Source organism: Scyliorhinus torazame, chromosome 12, assembly GCF_047496885.1.
Source record: "Scyliorhinus torazame isolate Kashiwa2021f chromosome 12, sScyTor2.1, whole genome shotgun sequence".
Classification (NCBI taxonomy): domain Eukaryota; kingdom Metazoa; phylum Chordata; class Chondrichthyes; order Carcharhiniformes; family Scyliorhinidae; genus Scyliorhinus; species Scyliorhinus torazame.
The window spans coordinates 192,381,970-192,401,113 of record NC_092718.1 but is presented as its reverse complement, the minus strand read 5'-3'; positions in this window follow the sequence as shown (position 1 = coordinate 192,401,113).

Sequence of the window (19,144 nt, the reverse complement as noted above, 5' to 3'; positions counted from 1 at the left end):
GTGGAGTGGACTCGATGGGCCAAATGGCCTTACTTCCGCTCCTATGTCTTATGGTCTTATGGTCTAATCTAACACATTTGCTCTTAAGACTTGGGTTCTCCAGCAGTCTGTCTCCCTTCCATGCCTCCCAAAGTCAACAGAGTTTTGAGGTCTAAGCTTGTTATCACCTAATGACTTTTTCCAACATACTTCGGCTTCTCTCTTATTCTTGTATCCTGCATTTTTGTCCTTGGCCTTCACTTACCAAAAGTGTGTCAGCTACTTTGCTCCTTTGCATAGCCCATCTTGAAACATCTCAAACTCACCCAACTGAGATACAAGCAGAAGCGATAACCCAGGCATTGAAGCCTTGGCTTCGGTCCTTCAAGCCAGTATCTTTCTTTAGTGATTTATTTTTAAAGTTACAATGTAACATTCTTTCCAATGCATACGCTGCCGAACATCACAGGGTGACATTTATTTCATCAATTACGCCGTCAGAAAGCTCTTCACAATTTTGCCCTGGTGCACATTTCAGCTCACAGTGCCTTCATTTCTCTGTTAAAAAGTTAACAAACATCTGAGCACAACAATTAATGATTAACAGACCCAAGCAAACATCACATTTTAAGGTCCTGCAGACTGAGGTTGCGAAGGTCAGAAGAAAAGGATTTTCTCATTACTTACACAGCAGGTTTACTGCATGAACCGCTGTTTCAGAATGAGTCAGATTTGCCTGTTGTTTCAGTAATAGCCTTGTATGTTTTAGAGATATACTTGAGACTCATCCAATAATTATTATCTATCAGCAGTGTGAGTTGGAGAGCTACCTTATGAGAGATGATGAATGCAATCCAATGTCTACCATCGTATTTGTACAGCTGTTATTTGCATATTCTCTACTTAAATGAGAAACTGTAATATGTATTTCCGATTAATACAGCAGGCAAACAAGCTGCTTTAAGTGTACAGTGTTTAATTTTTCTGTTAGCTGTTTTCTGCTCTGACGTGCTATGCTACAAACCTCATAGTTTCTGAGGGAATTCTGCTCATTGCGGACACATGGAAACTTACAGCACAGAAGGAGGCTATTTGACCCATCATTCCCGTGCCAGCTCTCTGTGAGAGCTGCCAATTAGTCCCACTACCCTGGCAATTTTTCTTATTCCAGTGCATGTCGAATCTGCTTCCATATCGTGCAAAATATAATTAAATCTTTTCTTGGATCAAGGAGAACCTTCCCAGTTATTCTAATAATAATATTTTACTGTCACAAGTATGAAGTTACTGTGAAAAGCCCCTAGTCGCCACATTCCGGCGCCTGTTCAGGTAAACTGGTACGGGAATTGAACCCGCGCTGCTGGCCTTGTTCTGCATTACAAACCAGCTGTCTAGTCCACTGAGTTAAACCAGCCCATCCCTCTGTATATCTGAGTTCCCTCCAGTCTGGTACCAGATATTTAAAATATATATAATAAAAAAAGTATCAGTGAAATTATGAAAAATGAAATACTCTTGAGAACTAATGCAAGCCATCACACATGGCATCGGAAAATAGACTGAAAAGCCAAGTAGCATTAAATTCGCCCTCATGGGCACCAACCAAAATACCTTGGGCAACTTAACTGTCCCCAAGCTTCTATGAGTGGCAGTCTTGAATCAGTCCAAAGAGGGCCTCATTGTAAGAACCACACTGGTTTAGAATGTGTTGGGAATGTCACAAAGGAGGGGGGAGGGACACAAATCAGAATAGCCATTAACAGCCAGTAGAAGTAATGAAAATGAAATGAAAATCGCTTATTGTCACAAGTAGGCTTCAAATGAAGTTACTGTGAAAAGCCCCTAGTCGCCACATTCCGGCGCCTGGTACGGGAATTGAACCGTGCTGCTGGCCTGCCTGGGTCTGCTTTCAAAGCCAGCGATTTAGCCCTGTGCTAAACCAGCCCCTACCATATCAGCTTGTAATAGAGCCCATTCCATACACCAGCATTATAAACAAATGATGAGATATAGGCCAATTTTTTCCGCCCTCGTTCGTGGCTGGGGTTTTCTGGCACTGTTGAAAGCGAAAGGCGTTTTGGCCAAATTTTCTGTTCTCGCTTGCACGGACGAGAGGGGAGAATCCCGCCCAGTGTTGTATTTTTAAACACTGAATTAACATGGAACCAACCATTTGGAGCAGCACGTTTGGATAAACAAGGTTTCTTACATTTTTGATACTCAAGGGTATATTGCACATTCATACACACTTTTGGCTTTTTATAACGTACAGTCCATTTCTCTCTCCCCTCGCTTTGTAAGTTTGCTCTTATGAATCCACTGCCTTTACCCAGACAGTTGCTGCATTTGGTGATGGGACATTGCTTCCTGTATCAGAAAGAGATACCTTCCATGTGCAATTATAGTTGTGGTCTTGTCAATGTCCAGGAAGGAACAGTCTATGGAACAATACTTTTCAAAAGTTTTAATATTCCTGCAGATAATTTGCTTTCTTCTTTCTGTCTCCAGGCAGTGTTGTCTTGCTGGGATATAATAATTCAAGCAATGCCATAACGCTGAAATCTAGCCTTCCCCTTTCATCTAAAAATTTTAATCTCACTCGACTACACAAATGGCTTTTGAACTCGTGATTTTTAACAGCCTTCAACAGGATAGCTGCCAAAAGCAGTGCAAAAGCCTCAGTGGTGTTGCAAATCAGAATTGTACAACTCGTTGAAAACAGAGAAGCCATATGGAATCAACTGTGAATTAAAAAACAAATATCACGGGGAAGAAAGAATCTATAAAAGCGTTGTTTGACTTACAGCGCATTATTTCACCTCTTGAAAACTGAGAAGTTATTGATCAGATAGATGGAAAGTGCGAGGAGTGAACTGCCAAAGCATGTAATACAAAAGCGAGGATCTTGTAGGTGTTAAAATTGATTCTGTGAGGGAGAGGAGAATTTCACACAGCTTTCACTGCAATGGGTTGTCACAGCTGATTTTTTTTTAACCCATTCTCCTTATATTTATGCAGCCTAGACAAAAAAGATTTTAATTTACGATGTCTGCATAATTTTAAGTAAGACTGTGTTTTTGCTTTTGGACTGTTAGTACAGGGTAGGCAACATCTTTTCAATTTTTGTCACCCGCTGTCAGCATTAATTACGCTAAGATCAGGTATGGCAAACACCAAAGCAAAATAAAATGCTCGCTAACCTCTAGCCCAGCCTCAGGCCTCTCTGACTGCAACACTGTGAATTTTCCCATGCCCCCCACAAAAAAAATAAACCTTTATAGTTTTCCGAAATGAAGTGTCACGTCACATCAATTTGCTCCAATTTGCATCTAATTTCAAAATTGCTATCACCTCAGTTTTAAAATTGAGGCATTGTGCCAATGTTCCACTCTGGGTCAGCAAGTGCAGGAATGATGGGTGAACTAAGTTATGATAGAGGTGATAGAGTTTTGGATGAGCTGATGATGGGAGGCAGGTCAGGAGAGCGTTGGGATTGTTGAGGTTGGAGGTAGTGAAAGGATAAAGGTACAAAACGTATCTAAACGTATCTAAACAAATTCATTTGACACTTTCCTATTGACTTCTCGTCTCCAGAATTTACAATCCCTAACGCCAGTGCATTACACTGAAGCTGTCAAAAATCAACTACTTCAATGCTCTCTACATTTAAGTAGGATATTCACATAATATTGCTACACTCTATCAATATTTCAAAACCTAATATATTTTTCCACTTATTTACTTTTTTGAAATCCCTAGATTTAATTTTTCTGTGGAAGACATAAAACTGTATGGGCTAGTTTTCATGCCCCCCCCCCCCACTGTTCCAAAGCACTGCTCCTCTCCAGATCTGCATACATCCCTGTGCCAAATTAACAAAATATACAGAAGGCTCCTCCCCTGGTGTGCAGTGGGCTGATCTGCAAGGTATTTTCCAGTAGCATGCAGAAAGTTCTAGAAAACTTTTGAGTTGAATTCTCCCATTCGTTTCAAGTAACTGAGACAAAATGCCAGCCTTTATGTTTCTAGTTTATCAGTGTTCCCAAAACTAATATCCACAAACAAGATTGTTATTTTCACTTAATATTTCTTGGATTGTAACGCTACTAAGGAATTTTGATATTCTTCCTATTTTTCTTAGCATGGTCAGTTATTGGGGGGGGGGTTGGACTCAGGATGCCCAAATGTTAACACCAAAGGCATTTTTATTTGGGGATTTGTAGGAGAAACATCTTTTACCCTTCACCTTTTTGTCCAATTTTTCTCCTCTTCTTCTCCGAAGATGCTGAGCTATGCTTTAACGGGTAATGACCAGTCTCGATAAACTTACTTTACTTTATAGATAGTAAGTGCTAGCAATATATTTAATCATGAGGAGCATTATAGTAATATCTGAACCCGTCCTCACCTGATATCTACAAATGCCCACTTTACCCATAAATGTTACCCATTCTAGCCTGGGGCACGAATACCAATTATAACCGTCAAGCCACTTAAGCACTCTGTCTTCCCAGTATATATTACTTTACACTTGGCTATATACTTACAAAGACCGCAATGTCACCTGCTAGCTATATTAGCAGCCTTTCTGAAGTCTTTCAACTGAACCAAGGCATTTTTAAGATTGTATAACTTGACTCTGTGGTAGCACTTTCCCATCTGAATCAGAAGGTTGTGGGTTCAAGACCCACTTCAGAGACTCAGGGTTAGTATATGCTGATGCTTTAATACAGTACTTCAAGAGTGTTAGGAGTGTCATCTTTCGGGTGATTTTAAGGAACCGTCTGATCTTTCAGGTGAGCATGAAAAACATCCCAGGACGCAACTCGAAGTAAAATGGGGGAGTTCCCCTCATGTCTGGCTACTATTTATCCCTCAATCAACAGCGTAAAAACACAAATTTTTGTTAATGGGAGCTGTCTGTGTGCAAATTAGCAATGGCTTGTCCCACAATTTCATCAGTATATGCACTTCAAATAGACTTAATTGACTGCAAAACACTTTGGGATAGTCCCAGGTTGTGGAAAGCGGCAGGTCAAAGTACGTTGGGCTGGATTCTCCATCGGTGGGGTCCTTCGTTTCGCCGGCAGCGCACTCACGCCCCCAGATTTCCCAATGGCGTGGGGGTGCCTACAATGGGAAACCCCATTGACCGGCTGGCGGAATGGAGGATCCCGCTGCCAGCGGGGACGCGTTGCACCAGAAACCAGGTGCAGCGGGATGGAGAATGCCGCCCATTCTTTTTCTCTTAAAGAAACCCACTTGAAACAGAAACTAGGGAAGACAAGGAGCAACTTAGAAACATAGAAAAATAGGAGCAGGAGGAAGCCATTCAGCCCTTCAAGCCTGCTCCGCCATTCATTATGATCATGGCTGATCATCCAACTCAGTAGTCTGATCCCGCTTCCCCCCTTATTCTTCAATCCCCTTTGCCCCAAGTGCTACATCTAACTGCTTCTTGAAAGCATGCAATGTTTTGGCCTCAACTACTTCCGGTGGTAGCGAATTTCACAGACCAACCTCTCTCTGGGTGAAGAAATTTCTCCTCATCTCTGTCCTAAATGGTCTACCCCTTATCCTCAGACTCTGACCCCTGGTTCTGGACACCCCACCATCAGGAACATCCTTCTTGCATCCACCCTGGTCTAGTCCGGTTAGCATTTTCTAGGTTTCTATGAGATCCCCCCTCTCATTCTTCTGAATGCAAACCTAACCGATTCAAACTCTCGTATTGGCTGTTCTTGATCCACTGTTAATTATTATTCCCAATTTTACTCAAAAGTAAGAACTGCACTAATTGTTGAGAATTAATCGTTAATACAAATTGGGTGGATCTAACGTATAAATAGCCATCTCTGCCTCACCATTAGATTAAGTGGTTTGAATAAAATGATTTGGATCAGTTTACTCAGCAGGAATGCTGACAAATTGGGATCTTCCCTGGGAGAAAACGTGCACCTGGACTGGGGCACTTCAGAACATAAACGAAGTGTAAATCCCTCGAATGATGTGTTTTGGATGGGTCAGAAAGGATATTCAAAATGTACGTTGAGCAAAGTCAAACCAGACACAGTCATAAAGAAAAACAAAGTAGCGTCAGTAGGGCAAGATTAATTAGAATGCACACCAGGTGAGTTTAATGGAGTGTTTTACCATTTAAACTCAAATTAAACAACTAACTTGCTCAATTGGCCATTTAAGAGAGCCCAGATAGAACGTTTAGTGAGAGCTAGTCTGTGTCCTAATGCCAGTTGATTAGTTTGATTGTCGATCATTTGGGATGGCAGCTTAAGCAGGGCTCGAAGTTACCAATCCCAGTGAGTTACAGTTTTTCTGTCAAGAACCTCTTCGCTATATCCCCATCTTTTCATGTCACTTGAATTTTGTTTTTTTTATCCAAAACCAAGATTCTGGACCTCCACTGAACTTGCAGAGGAGTAGGAGCATGTCTCTGAAAATTAGATTGTAGTGACCGAAAATGCTGCAAAGAGGAGGATCTGAGCAACGGGCTATCAGACTGTCCTTCGGCTCATTAATGCCTACCTTCATAGAAAAGGTGAGGGAAAGCCGGGATATTCAGTTTGCTAGAAGTGGGAGGATCTCCATACGGTAGGCTGGAGAAAGGTGGCAAAGATGGTTTTTCCTCCCAGTGGTATCACTCCCAGGCTCTGGATTCAATAAAGGAAACTCTTCAGTGATCTTAAGACCACCAAAGGAGGGTTATTTTCCCCATTCATCTTAGTAACACCTGGCAGCAGACCCCCCCCCCCCGACCTCTGAACAACTCTCTCCCTTGCACCACGCCCTCCACCAACAATCAAAAGAGCGCACTATACCACCTCAGATTTACCTCTCGCCTGCTTCCGTTACAACAGCCACGAACAACAGTTTGGCCCCACTTAAAGACATCTGCAGAAATGCATTTGCAGGACTCATGCCTCACTTTACACTCCAGCCATTTCCTTTCCATTCAACGGCTTCCATCCCTGCTTCCTCTGCCTCTTGGCATTTGTGTCACATCCCAAAGCTCTTTCCCTTTCAGGAGCCACTTACCTTCTGTAGCCATCTGAGATGGCCACCTGCAAAGGACCATGGGAATTATGGCCAACCCAGGACTCAGACAGATACAGAGCTTCTGAGTATTTGAAACACAGATAGCTAGACCTGACCGAAACCCTCGCTCGTTTGCATTTTAATGGCCTGTTCTCAAGAACAATAGGACTCCAATCAAGAAACCGGTACAATCACAGACTGGTCGGCGCCGCCCCCCCTTTACTGAGGGAGCCCAACCGCCAAGGTCAATGACCTCTAAGGACATGCCCAGCCACCAAGGCACCCGCCCCTTTATTGGCCAAAATCAAAGGCAGTGATCGAAGCCTATCGAATTATTGGGTCCAAGATTAAGGACCGCCCAAAGAGCACAAAATCCCAGAGGGATAAAAGGGGACACAGCCATGTGTTCTGCCTCTTTTGGACCCAACCTGTGCCAGCCTCTTTTGGACCTGGCCTGTGCCAGCTCAACTGCAGCATACCAACCAGACAGCCAAGTTAAAGACCAACGATCACTACCTAACGGATGAGCCCAGCAGAGATAGAGCCACTTCTTCAAACCAGCCACGTGAGACCAAGACAAAGGCCTCATCAATTTGCACAGTGCCGGTCGCCCTGAAGTTAAGTATAGGTTATTGTAGCTGATAGGTGTCGTTTAACTTGTAGTATATTGTGTTTGCAAGTCGAAGTAACCCTTGCGTGTGAATAAACCATCTTTGAACTTGAACTGACTAACTGGCTGTGTGGTCATTTGACCGATATACAGGAAAGCGTTGTGGTTCAGTACGAGAAATAGAAACACCCACAGTATTGGCGACGCTGTTGGGACATAACATCATATCATAAAAAGAACCTCAGTATCATATTGGCGACTCTAAAGAGCAACATTATTGGTCACGCTGGTGGGATAGTATTCCGATTGGCAACACTTCTCATTTTTGCAGGTCAAACTGATGCACGACACAAAGGAGAGGAGTACGGCATGGTAATGCTGGGGGAAGTGGAGGACTACACAGCCTCACGTGCGTGGAGAAGGAAGCTGAGGAAATTTATAGACATTCAAGGACAGGATCTGTGCTTATTAGTTGCACCCCGTCATGTACCTCATGGAAACCAGACATTTAGCCACCTTGCCAACTTCAAGCTGCATTGTGAAGCCTGCCACCTTGTCCAGTTTGTCAGTGTCCCGCTATCTTTTCCCTCTTTTTTCTTTCTGCTGGTTCCTCCTCAGCAGCAAAGTTCTGAAGACAGGTTGGATGAGGGTAATGCTCCTGAGGATGTTTACCGTGCATCACACTCCTCTCTTGCACCAGCATGAAGATTGGTGCCTTGGATGGCTTGGACAGTGAATTGGTGGTGTGTGCACAGGGCGAGGCAACAGCACGAGTGAGCAGGAGCAAGTGGTGCTGACAGGTACTGCCCAGACGATGGCTCACCAGAGGAAGAGGTGGCCCACCAGTTATGCCAACAGAACTCAGGTGCTGACTTGCATTGCACATGCACAACTATATGAGATATCGGAAAGATTTATCAAATTAATTTCCACGTCCGGTCTGCCTGGTGTCCTCGTGTCCAACACGTGCCCTTTACAGTCTGCTTTGAAAAATGTGGTCACATTCAGGAACACTGCAACTTACCTTCACACAGGAGTCAGCGCTACCAAATTCTGTCACTTTAATTGAAGCCCAATCAACTGTCACCCAGACTCTGGAATCCAATTCATGTTATATCATGGAGAGGCTAGTGGACCATGGGATCTTTCAGTGTATCACTCACCTCCTATGGGCTCTTCTTCTGCAAACCGGTGTTACAATTTCCTGTAAAGACCCATCACTTTAAAAGAAAGTGATTCAAACTTCCAGCTGATAGCAGAAAGAATGAAATGATAAGATTTCATGTTTTAAAACTTTTACTGTTACAAATGACTAAAAGCACTTTTGATCAAACACTGTTTTCTTTTTGCGGGCACCGTATACTTTAGACTATGGAGAGGAACAATCCTCTTTTATACTTATCCCATGTTGTACACCACATGCAATTACAGTCCTTTTAGCAAACAGCCCACATCTGTTCCCAGTTTCCAATGGGTTCCCGTATCCCCATTTCACAGAGTAGTAACTTTGAGTGGCTGTCTCCAGGTACTTTCCTGAGTTTTGGGAGAGTTTCTTAAATCCACCATCAGCAGTAAAGCCTGTTCCAATGATTCTTCTTCTCCCTGGCCATGCCAGGACAAAGCTCCCCAAATCCTTAGCTGGCTGTAGGATGCATTTCTTTGACTAGAGCCTGTTTCTTTCCTGCATTGAACTGTGGTAGCCAGTAAGGTCAAAACAGTCTCTTCTCTCTGCTAACTACACAGACTTGTTGCTGTCTGAGATATTCATTGATTTGTAGGGAAGCCTGTATCCTGATCTCAACAAAAGGCTTCCTCTGCCCTCTAGTTCATGACAATGTGAAACACATTAACCTTACATAAATGATAAATTAGTTTGGGGGTCTCATTCATGATCAATAACGTGTAGTAGATCATTCAGGGTTTGAGGACAAATGAACGTTGACCTCATTTGTTAGTTCCCTTTGAAAAGTTTAGTGATCTGATGCTTTGATTAAAGACATTTTTGACTTATTTTACTTCCAGTAAAAAATTAGAAGCGGGATTCTTGGTCGGCGGGATCCTTCGCTTTGCCGGCAGCACACTCACGCCCGCCAGATTCCTAATGGTGTGGGGGTGGCCACAATGGGAAACCCCATTGGCCAGCTGTGGGAACGGAGAATCCCGTTGCCGGTGGGGACGCACCGTGCCGTAAAACAGGTGCGTCGGGACGGAGAATCCTACTCTAGATCTGTTAACAAACCTATATGTTTATCTTTCTAGAGGCAGCACCGTGACACAGTGGTTTACACTGCTGCCTCACAGCACCAGGGATCCTGGTTCAATTCCAGCTTTGGGTAACTGTCTATGTGGAGTTTGCATGTTCTCCCTGTGTCTACATGGGATTCCTCCCACAGCCCAAAGATGTGCAGGTTAGGTGGATTAGCCATATTAAATATCCCTTTAGAGTTCAAAGGTTAGGTGAATTACAGGGATAGGGCAGGGGTGTGGGCCTACATAGGGTGTTCGTTCGGAGGGTCAGTGCAGACTCAATGGGCTGAATGGCCTTATTCTGCACTGTAGGAATTCTATGAAATTCTATATCCAGGTAAAAATGCTAACACCAAATCACTTTAATCTTAGAAGTAATTGGACAGTTTACAGCACAACTACAACACCTTTCTGGGACTTTTGGTATCTCTGAGTCAATTCATTGAAAGTCCCAAGACTGCGGGCAATGTCTCCAAGCATAAATATTTTGCCTCTTCTTACCAGTAGAACCACCAAAGCCTTCCTTTGGTCTATTACAATCAAAACACCCAGGTTTACTGTCAGGTATAAGAACATAAGAACTAGGAGCAGGAGTAGGCCATCTGGCCCCTCGAGCCTGCTCCGCCATTCAATGAGATCATGGCTGATCTTTTGTGGACTCAGCTCCACTTTCCGGCCTGAACACCATAACCCTTAATCCCTTTATTCTTCAAACAATTATCTATCTTTATCTTAAAAACATTTAATGAAGGAGCCTCAACTGCTTCACTGGGCAAGGAATTCCATAGATTCACAACCCTTTCGGTGAAGAAGTTGCTCTTAAACTCAGTCCTAAATCTACTTCCCCTTATTTTGAGGCTATGCCCCCTAGTTCTGCTTTCACCCACCTGTGGAAACAACCTGCCCGCATCTATCCTATCAATTCCCTTCATAATTTTATATGTTTCTATAAGATCCCCCCTCATCCTTCTAAATTCTAACGTGTACAGTCCCAGTCTACTCAACCTGTCCTCAAACTGTATACTTCGGAGCAAGTCACTTGACCCCCATTCATTTGACCTTAAATGTAAAGACACAGTCAAAACATCATAATCTTATAAATTTCATAACTGTAACATCAGTGAGAATGATAAGTCGTGGATCCTTGGCTATGGCAGTGACCCAACAATCGGCACTCTCAGGTCGGTACATGTCTACTTCCTCACCAGCCTCAACCAATTGTCGCCATGTGTCAGAAGGCCGGCTCAGCTAGATTCATTGGCTCCCAGGTGTCACTGGCCATGACCTCTCCAGGGTTTTAGCATGAGCAACCCCCATCCGGCTTTGATAAAATGCTTGGATAAGCAACTCATAGGAGTTGTCTAATTAGGAAGCCTTCTTACAGGAAGACATTTTTGGTTGACACTTGAGTAAAAATTAATTCAAGGCAATTATTGTGTTTGGTATTAATGAAGCCCTTTTATCACTATTGGCACTCTGTTCTTTCCACAGCAGCTTCCCATCCTTCATTGTTCACATATGGAGAATTCTTATTTGCTGTCAAGAAATCCTTGATGGTCTGAAATAGATGAGACTTACATGTAGGAAAGCATGCAAAACATGGATAAGCCTTACAAATTCACCTGCTTTGGATTGAATTCAAACGCATGCAGAAAGACAATAGTTTCCCTGCTGTCTTGCATGTATAATTACTTGTACGTTATGCCAGCTACTTATCATTTGTATATGTGTATTCAGGTACGTTTTGCAATATGCATTTTGTGCTTGTTCATACAATGAAATATTTGACTAAACTAAGACCTGAGTTATAATCGAGACAGAACAAACTAAACAATGCAAGGCTTTCCATATATTGAAGCATTACAGCATGAAACTTAATCCTGAATTCTAGAAATCTGATTGAAGCTTAACTGTATTGAGAAGCAAACACTGGCAGGTATAATTAGGAAGAGAATTTGTCAAGCTCTTGACTTTGCCTAAGAATGAGAGGGCTGGAATAGCAATATCCTAACTGTTTGCACAGCGTCAACACACACACAATGGCAATTGCAGCACCAACCTCAAATGGATTAATATTTGATGCAGGAAGAGAAATGTGAGTTGTTCATGTTTATTTAGGATATCATGAAATACACTGAAATTTGCAATTTTATTGAAGTCCAAGGCTGCCTTTTCTTTCCCTAAAGTCTTACATGTAGACCCAACAAGATGAGTTATCAACCTGCCCCACCCCACAATGTGAATGCAAATTGTTTGATGCTTCGTGTATGACCACACTTAAACTGTAATAATAAATGTCAGTTGTGCCTCATAGATGTCATTTGAAATCTTATGAACAATATATGAGCAACAAACATCCATCAGAATTTCTGTCATTAACTATTTTTAAGATGGTGCATTGTAATTTTGGATTAAAGCATGCATTAAAACAGTAGGCAGGAAAAAAATCACACTTGCTTGTGACCAATACCGCACAGAGCAATTACGTTGTTATTCCTATAGTAATTCATGATGTATGAGAACCGTTCTTTTTGTACAACAATCAGTGTTGGCTCAATATCCTGGAATTCCTGACCAGATAACACTGTGGGAGCATTTTTGCAATGAGGGCTGCAACAGTTGAAGGAGAAAGCTAACATTTGATTCTTTGGGCAATGACTGATGGATGTTAATGCAGAATTTTCAGCTAAACTCAAAATCAAATGAAAGAAAAATTCAACTGAGGTAATTCATTGAAAAATATATCGTTCAATTTAGACCATGAGATATCGGAGCAGAATTAGACCATTCAGCACATCGAATCTGCTGCGCCATTCGATCATGGCTGATATGTTTCGCACCCCCATTCCCCTGCCTTCTCCCCATAACCCGTGATCCCATTATCAAACAAGAACCTATCCATCTTGATCTTAAAGACTCTCAGTGACTTGGCATCCACAGCCTTCTGCGACAATGAGTTCCACAGATTCACCACCCTCTGGCTGAAGAAATTGCTCCCCATCTCAGATTTAAAGGATTGCCTATTCAGTCTGAGGCTGTGCTCTCGGGTTCTAGTTATATCTACTAGTGGAAACGTTCTCTCCACGCCCTCTCAGTATTCTGTAAGTTTCAATGACATCCCCCCTCATCCTTCTAAACTCCATTGAGTGCAGGTCCAGAGTTCTCAACAACTCCTCATATGGCAATTTCCACTAAAGCACTGAAAAAGTGGTCTCACAATGCATGTATATCCGAGTCAACAATTCATATAAGTGCTACATGGTTTTCCTCGGGTGCACACGGGGTTCATGAATAGGCATTTAAAATTTTGGAAAATAATTTTCCATCAGATCCAGGCCAACAAACTAATTGGTGAACCCAGCTGTGAGCAAGGAAATGCTTTTTCTTGAACCAATAAGAAACATTCACCATTTTAAAAAAATCCTTTGACTGGTAAAACAATTTTGAAAACAACTAAAATAATAACGATAAATGCTTACACTTTCCTCTCAAATTCTGATGTTACAGAGAGTTGGTGTGCATTGTTTGATGTATCCTCAAACCCTTCGCAATGGAACTTTGTTCAATGGACCGTACAGGACGCAGATGACTGAAAGTGAACTCTGTAACAATGCTGCCTGTTAGTATTGAGGGAAGATGAAGTGCCCTGAGCAAAAGGAAACTGTTTTCACACAGCTCACCAGGATTGGATGCGCTCCTAAGTCAGAAATTCATCTTTTAAAGGACAACCCCGATATCAGAAGGCGTGCTTATGAACTTTGCCTCGTCCAACATCACCCCTCCTGGTACCTTCCATATTCAACTCTGAAAAAGATCCTTTTATGACCATTGCGTTACAATATTGTATATCAAAAGGCTGATAAGATTTTCTTCCTTTGCTCTTGGTTGTCAATAACTGCCTGGGTGACGTATGTAGAGAGAACGTGAGCAGGGAGGATCACAAATCCATCACTGAGCTTATTAAATTAATGGTTGGGACGAATAAAGATCAGGCATGACGTCTTAATGATGTGCAGCCTGCCCCTATCTGATTTTACTCCACGCTCTCCGTCCAGAGATTAGCTATGTCCAAGTACAAAAGAGAAAAATCAGCACTGTACCTCATATCCTCACTGCCTTTATCACTCTAATGGGTGGAAGTGGCAGAATATTTAATGATCTTTATATATGTATCTTATATTCATAATTTCTACAATTGCAAACGTTTTGACCATACGATATACATAAATCAGGTTTCAATTAAGTATATTACATGAACTTGAAAACATGTTTAAATTAAGCAACCTTTTCTTCATTTGAAGATTAAGTTGAAGACAATGTTGAAACCATAAGCGTGCTCACTCCAGAGCAAGCAATCGTAGATTAATTAGCTTGTGCAGGAGGAATATAGTCATTCGTTTTTAACCACTTTGTCATATTAACTTGACCTAATTATTTAGCAGATGGATGTTAATGAATCACAAATATTATGGAGACTTGTGAGGTATGATTTATGAAACCACTCAAATCATACTTCCAGCTTCATTGGTTATCTTGCGAGGCCACTTATGGGGTACTCCTGATACTATCTTGGTTTAGCTCACTTGGTTAGACAGCTGGTTTGTGATAGCGAACAAGGCCAGCACGGGTTTAATTCCGTAGCGGCTGAGGTTATTCATGAAGGCCCCGTCTTCTCAACCTTGTTCCTCAGGTTAAACCACCACCAGTCAGCTCTCTCCTTCAAAGGGTAAAGCAGCCTGTAGTCACCTGGGACTGTGGTGACTTTACCCATCTTTACTAATCTCTCCAGTGTTACTATTTTTGTAGACACCAGGATTGTTTCTTCACAGGGATGAAAAGGAAAAGATAGCATGCAGATGCAAATTCCCAGCCAAATACCTCAAGGACCATGCACTGCAATCCACAAAATACAGTGTGAACAATCCCAAGTCAAATATGAATCACAAATGATTCTGTTCCATCATTGGTCTCAGACCATCATATCTAGAAATGAGCAGAGGACTGCAAGATACTTGGCCTTGAGCCAAGATGTTTTCAAGCTTTGGAAATGACAGTTGTCACAGTTATTGAAGCAACGGGTAGAATAATGGGTGGGGAATCTCAAGATACCCTTCAGGAACTGGTGTTTCCACTTTGTGATGTAAGCTGCTACTCCTTAATGAAGACCTGGTGATCAATACAATGTTTTGGTAGTGCTTGTCCTACTCTACTTCACTCACATAAAGTGACTGATTTCTTCTAACCCAATCTGTGCACTCCACAGTCCACTGAACAGGCTACCTGGTCAATGAATCATCACCTTGAAAGATCAAGTCCAATCCCAAATACTCAATATTGGCTCACACAGAACCGGTGAAGAAAATGGCATTGGTGTTGGGGCACGCTTTACAGGAGATACTTCCATAGGGCACCCTTGTGGTGCTCTTTGCTCTATTGTGCTTTACAAATTCCTTTGTCTATTTGTGTGCCAGCACAAATGTTCATCCAGCATACTACACGTTGCCTATCGTTACCTGTCGTGAGTTCTGAAGATTCCTATGTTTCCATTCCTTATAGACTGCAGGTTGAAATCACGGTCAACGTGAATTATAAATTCTTAGCTCCCCGAGCAGTTCACATATAATCGCAACCTTCCCATTACTGCTCATCCTCTGCCACTTCCAAAGTCTCATTGCCTCTGATGTGCAATACTTCCCCAGGTGCATATTCCTGACATTCCTATCTAACTCCCCACAAATGGAGATTTATATGCAGTATTCGTGGGGCCTATACCACTTGATTGGTTAACACTCAAAGCAATGGGGTTGGTAATTATCTTTTTCTGGGGACACAGACGTCCTAGGAGACCCTACCCATGAGGAGATGTAAAATCGTGAGGGGGCATGACAGGATGGATGTGGAGAGGATGTGACCTCTTGTGGGAGAATCCAGGACTAGGGGTCATGGTTTAAAAATAAAAGGTCACCCATTTAAAACAGAAATGAAATGAAATTCTTTCACTCAGAGGGCCATGAGTCTTTTCCTGGAAAGATGGTAGAAGCAGAGGATTTGAATATTTTTAAGGTAGAGGTGGATATCTTGGTAAGGAAGGGGATGATCATTTTTTTTTTCCTGCAATTCCGTGTCACAAGTAGGCTTACATTAACACTGCAATGAAGTTACTGTGAAAATCCCCTAGTCGCCACGCTATGGCGCCTGGTCGGGTACACTGAGGGAGAATTCAGAATGTCCAATTCACCTAACAAGCACCTCTTTCGGGACTTGTGGGAGGAAACCGGAGCACCCAGAGGACACCCACACAGACACGGGGAGAACATGCAGACTAAGCATGGACCCAAGCCGGGAATCGAACCCGGTTCCCGGAGCTGTGAAGCAACCTACTCATGCTCCTTCTTTGTATGTTCTTATGTTTGAAATAATACATTAGGAGGGGTTTGCTGGCCATTCCCGCTGACAGAATCTTCCGGTCCCGCCGATGGTGACCCCCACCGTGGGTTCCCGGCAGCAGAGGGTGTGAACAGCAGGAAACCCCATTGTAAATGGCGGGACCTCCTCACTTGCCGAGGACCTGGGTTCAATCCCGGCCCCAGGTCAGTGTCCGTATGGAGTGTGCACATTCTCCCCGTGTCGGCGTGGGTCTTACCCCCACAACCCGAAAAGATGTGCCATGAATTGGCCATGCTAAATTGCTTCTTAATTGGAAAAAAAAGAATTGGTACTCTAAATTTATTTTTTAAAAAGAAAAGAAAACGGCACAACGGGCAAGGCCCGGCCAATGACGGGCCCCTCGGCAATACAGTCTGGAGGTGGATGGGGTTGGGGAAGGGGTAGTGGGTGTGAATATTGCTAATGGCTCTGCATGTGGCCGCAAGGCCATTCGAACCTCTTGCACCAAGAGTCAAGGATGTGGCTGACTATTAATCACTGATTGAGGATAACGTGCTCGCAAGAAGAAGAGTTATGTTGTTGGGTTTTGCGCAAAACTACCAAAACTCTCCCTCATTCATTCACCTGATGGGACTCCACTCCAAATATTTGGAGGGCCTGCTATTCATGGTGACCGAGGTGTCTCAGATCAACTGCACTATTGTCCACTGCAGGTACTTTTTTGATGGTCATGTGCAGCCTTCTCTCTTGAAACGAGCTCAAAGAGATCCTTTGATTAGAAGAAGGCCACCCCAGTGAATAAGATATTCCATCAAGTGTGAAAGATGTGAACACAAAGCTTCCAAATAATTATAGGTGAGTTAATGAGAAAACAGGCTGGAGTAAATGGAAGTAATTCACCAAGGTGGAGGTGCAGCTTCCTGGGCAGTATTTTGGAGGTTTAAGAAGCGAGAGGTGGAACAACTGCTTTGGAGGCTGCATTGCAGATGTGACTGCATATTCCCTGAAGATGTCTTATACAGCTGTTCTCCTGTTTTATATTTGGCACTGATTTTTGTTTTCCACACTGGCACTGTTCCTCAGTCTAGAGCATTGTGTCCTCAAAGCTTTGCAGAAGCAAGGAGACAGCATTCAAATAAAACCAGCTACCTTCTGAAAGACTTGCTGTAAGGTGACTTCATATGGAGGATTTCCCTCTGGCCTGTTTTCCTCAGGGTCACCTCCGCCAATAAAACCTCCAGACTCTCCTCCTTGAAGGAGGTGATCCTCAAACCCTTTTGCTGCCTCGACCTAAGACTACGAACAGCCCTTTAAGAATGCTGCACCCAAACTCTCCCCTCCTCCACTGGTAAAAACTGCATTCCCCGCACATGAGAAAGATGTGGAAGAAACATATTTTAATGACTGGAATGAGTCGAACTGGTGGAATCCAGTGGGGTCAGGCTGCCACTCTGTCAATACATATGGGACCATTATTGGCGAATCGGTTTAATGTCCTATAATGAACTCTGTCAATTAGTATTAAGAGCTTGCATTCTGGAAGTGGTTCTGGATGATTTAAGGTTATAATTTCTTAATTTGCTTATAATTAGGGGCACAGGTTCCTGACTCAGTTGGTTGAGAATGTATATCCAGTTCCAATGCTTGTTTATTTAATCAGTGAGAAAGGTGGCATAATATCCTCATCACTGTAGTGGCTTTGAATTACAGATCCTTTGACCAGGATTTTCCAGGGGCCACAGAATCGACAACCGGTGTGGGCAGGCTTTGAAAATTACGGCGCAGGAGGTCACCTCAGGGTCTCACACCCTCCAGGACAGTTGTGAGTTTTGCGATGGATATCTAGATCGTGGTTCATGTTAATAGTTTAGAGGTCATTTCTAGTTCAAGAAAGATTAAAATTTAATTGTAGAAAATGGGATGAATGAAACTAAAGGGGTCAATAACAGTTAAATTTGGGGCCATGTTGACCTACAATATTTATCTTAAACTCTAACATTCAGAATTATCATGAGGTAAATATGAGTTAACAGGCAAACTGTGTTCAAACTCACCCCACTGCACATTAAATGGCCAGGAGCGACCAAGACGGATCCAACAGGTTTCTCAGCAACACATCTTTGGCCACTGTGAGTCACAATCTCTCTGTAGAAATCTGCCTATCTCAGGAGGGGTTCCAACTCTTCACTTCTGAAGATCTAGCCTCTGAGAATCTAGTCCAGCAGGTGGGCTTATGTAGCTGGAGAACTGGAGACATGGTGCGTGCACTGCTTGTAAAGTCGTGCAGCCCAGAACTTCTTTTGGTTTTCGGAGTTAGTCTTAAATTAATTTAAAAGAATTAATTGAACCCTGAAAATCTACATTACCATAGAGATGGGTGAAGCTTAAGAAGGTTCTCTGGTCTCAATCTATCTGTGTGTTTGCTGGTAGAGGGACTTTGGATCTCATGTGGTTTGCAGCTCATGCAGAAGCCCAGGGAGTTGTCAGCAGGTTCCAGGCAGTTAGAGTTCTGAGAAGTCCTGGGAGCCATTTATACCTCGGTACAGCCAGGAGACTGGAGTTTGGAGAAACCCAGGGGCAGTGCCAGAATAGTGAGGCTAGCAGCCTGCAAAATAATTGATCATGCACCAATAATTAGAGGTAGGAGTGCAGTTTTGTGAATCCATGGAATGCAGTCTCTGGAAGAGAGACTGAACCATCAGGAGATGCACAGTTATTGAGGCTTCCTGAGTCAGAGTAGCCTTTGAAGGAATGCAGAGGCTAGATCTTTGAAAATGAAGAGGTGAAATCTCTCCTAAAGGGGGTTGGAGGGCAAAGTTTTATAAAGGTGTGACTTACAGTGGTCACTGATGTATGGCACGTTGCTGA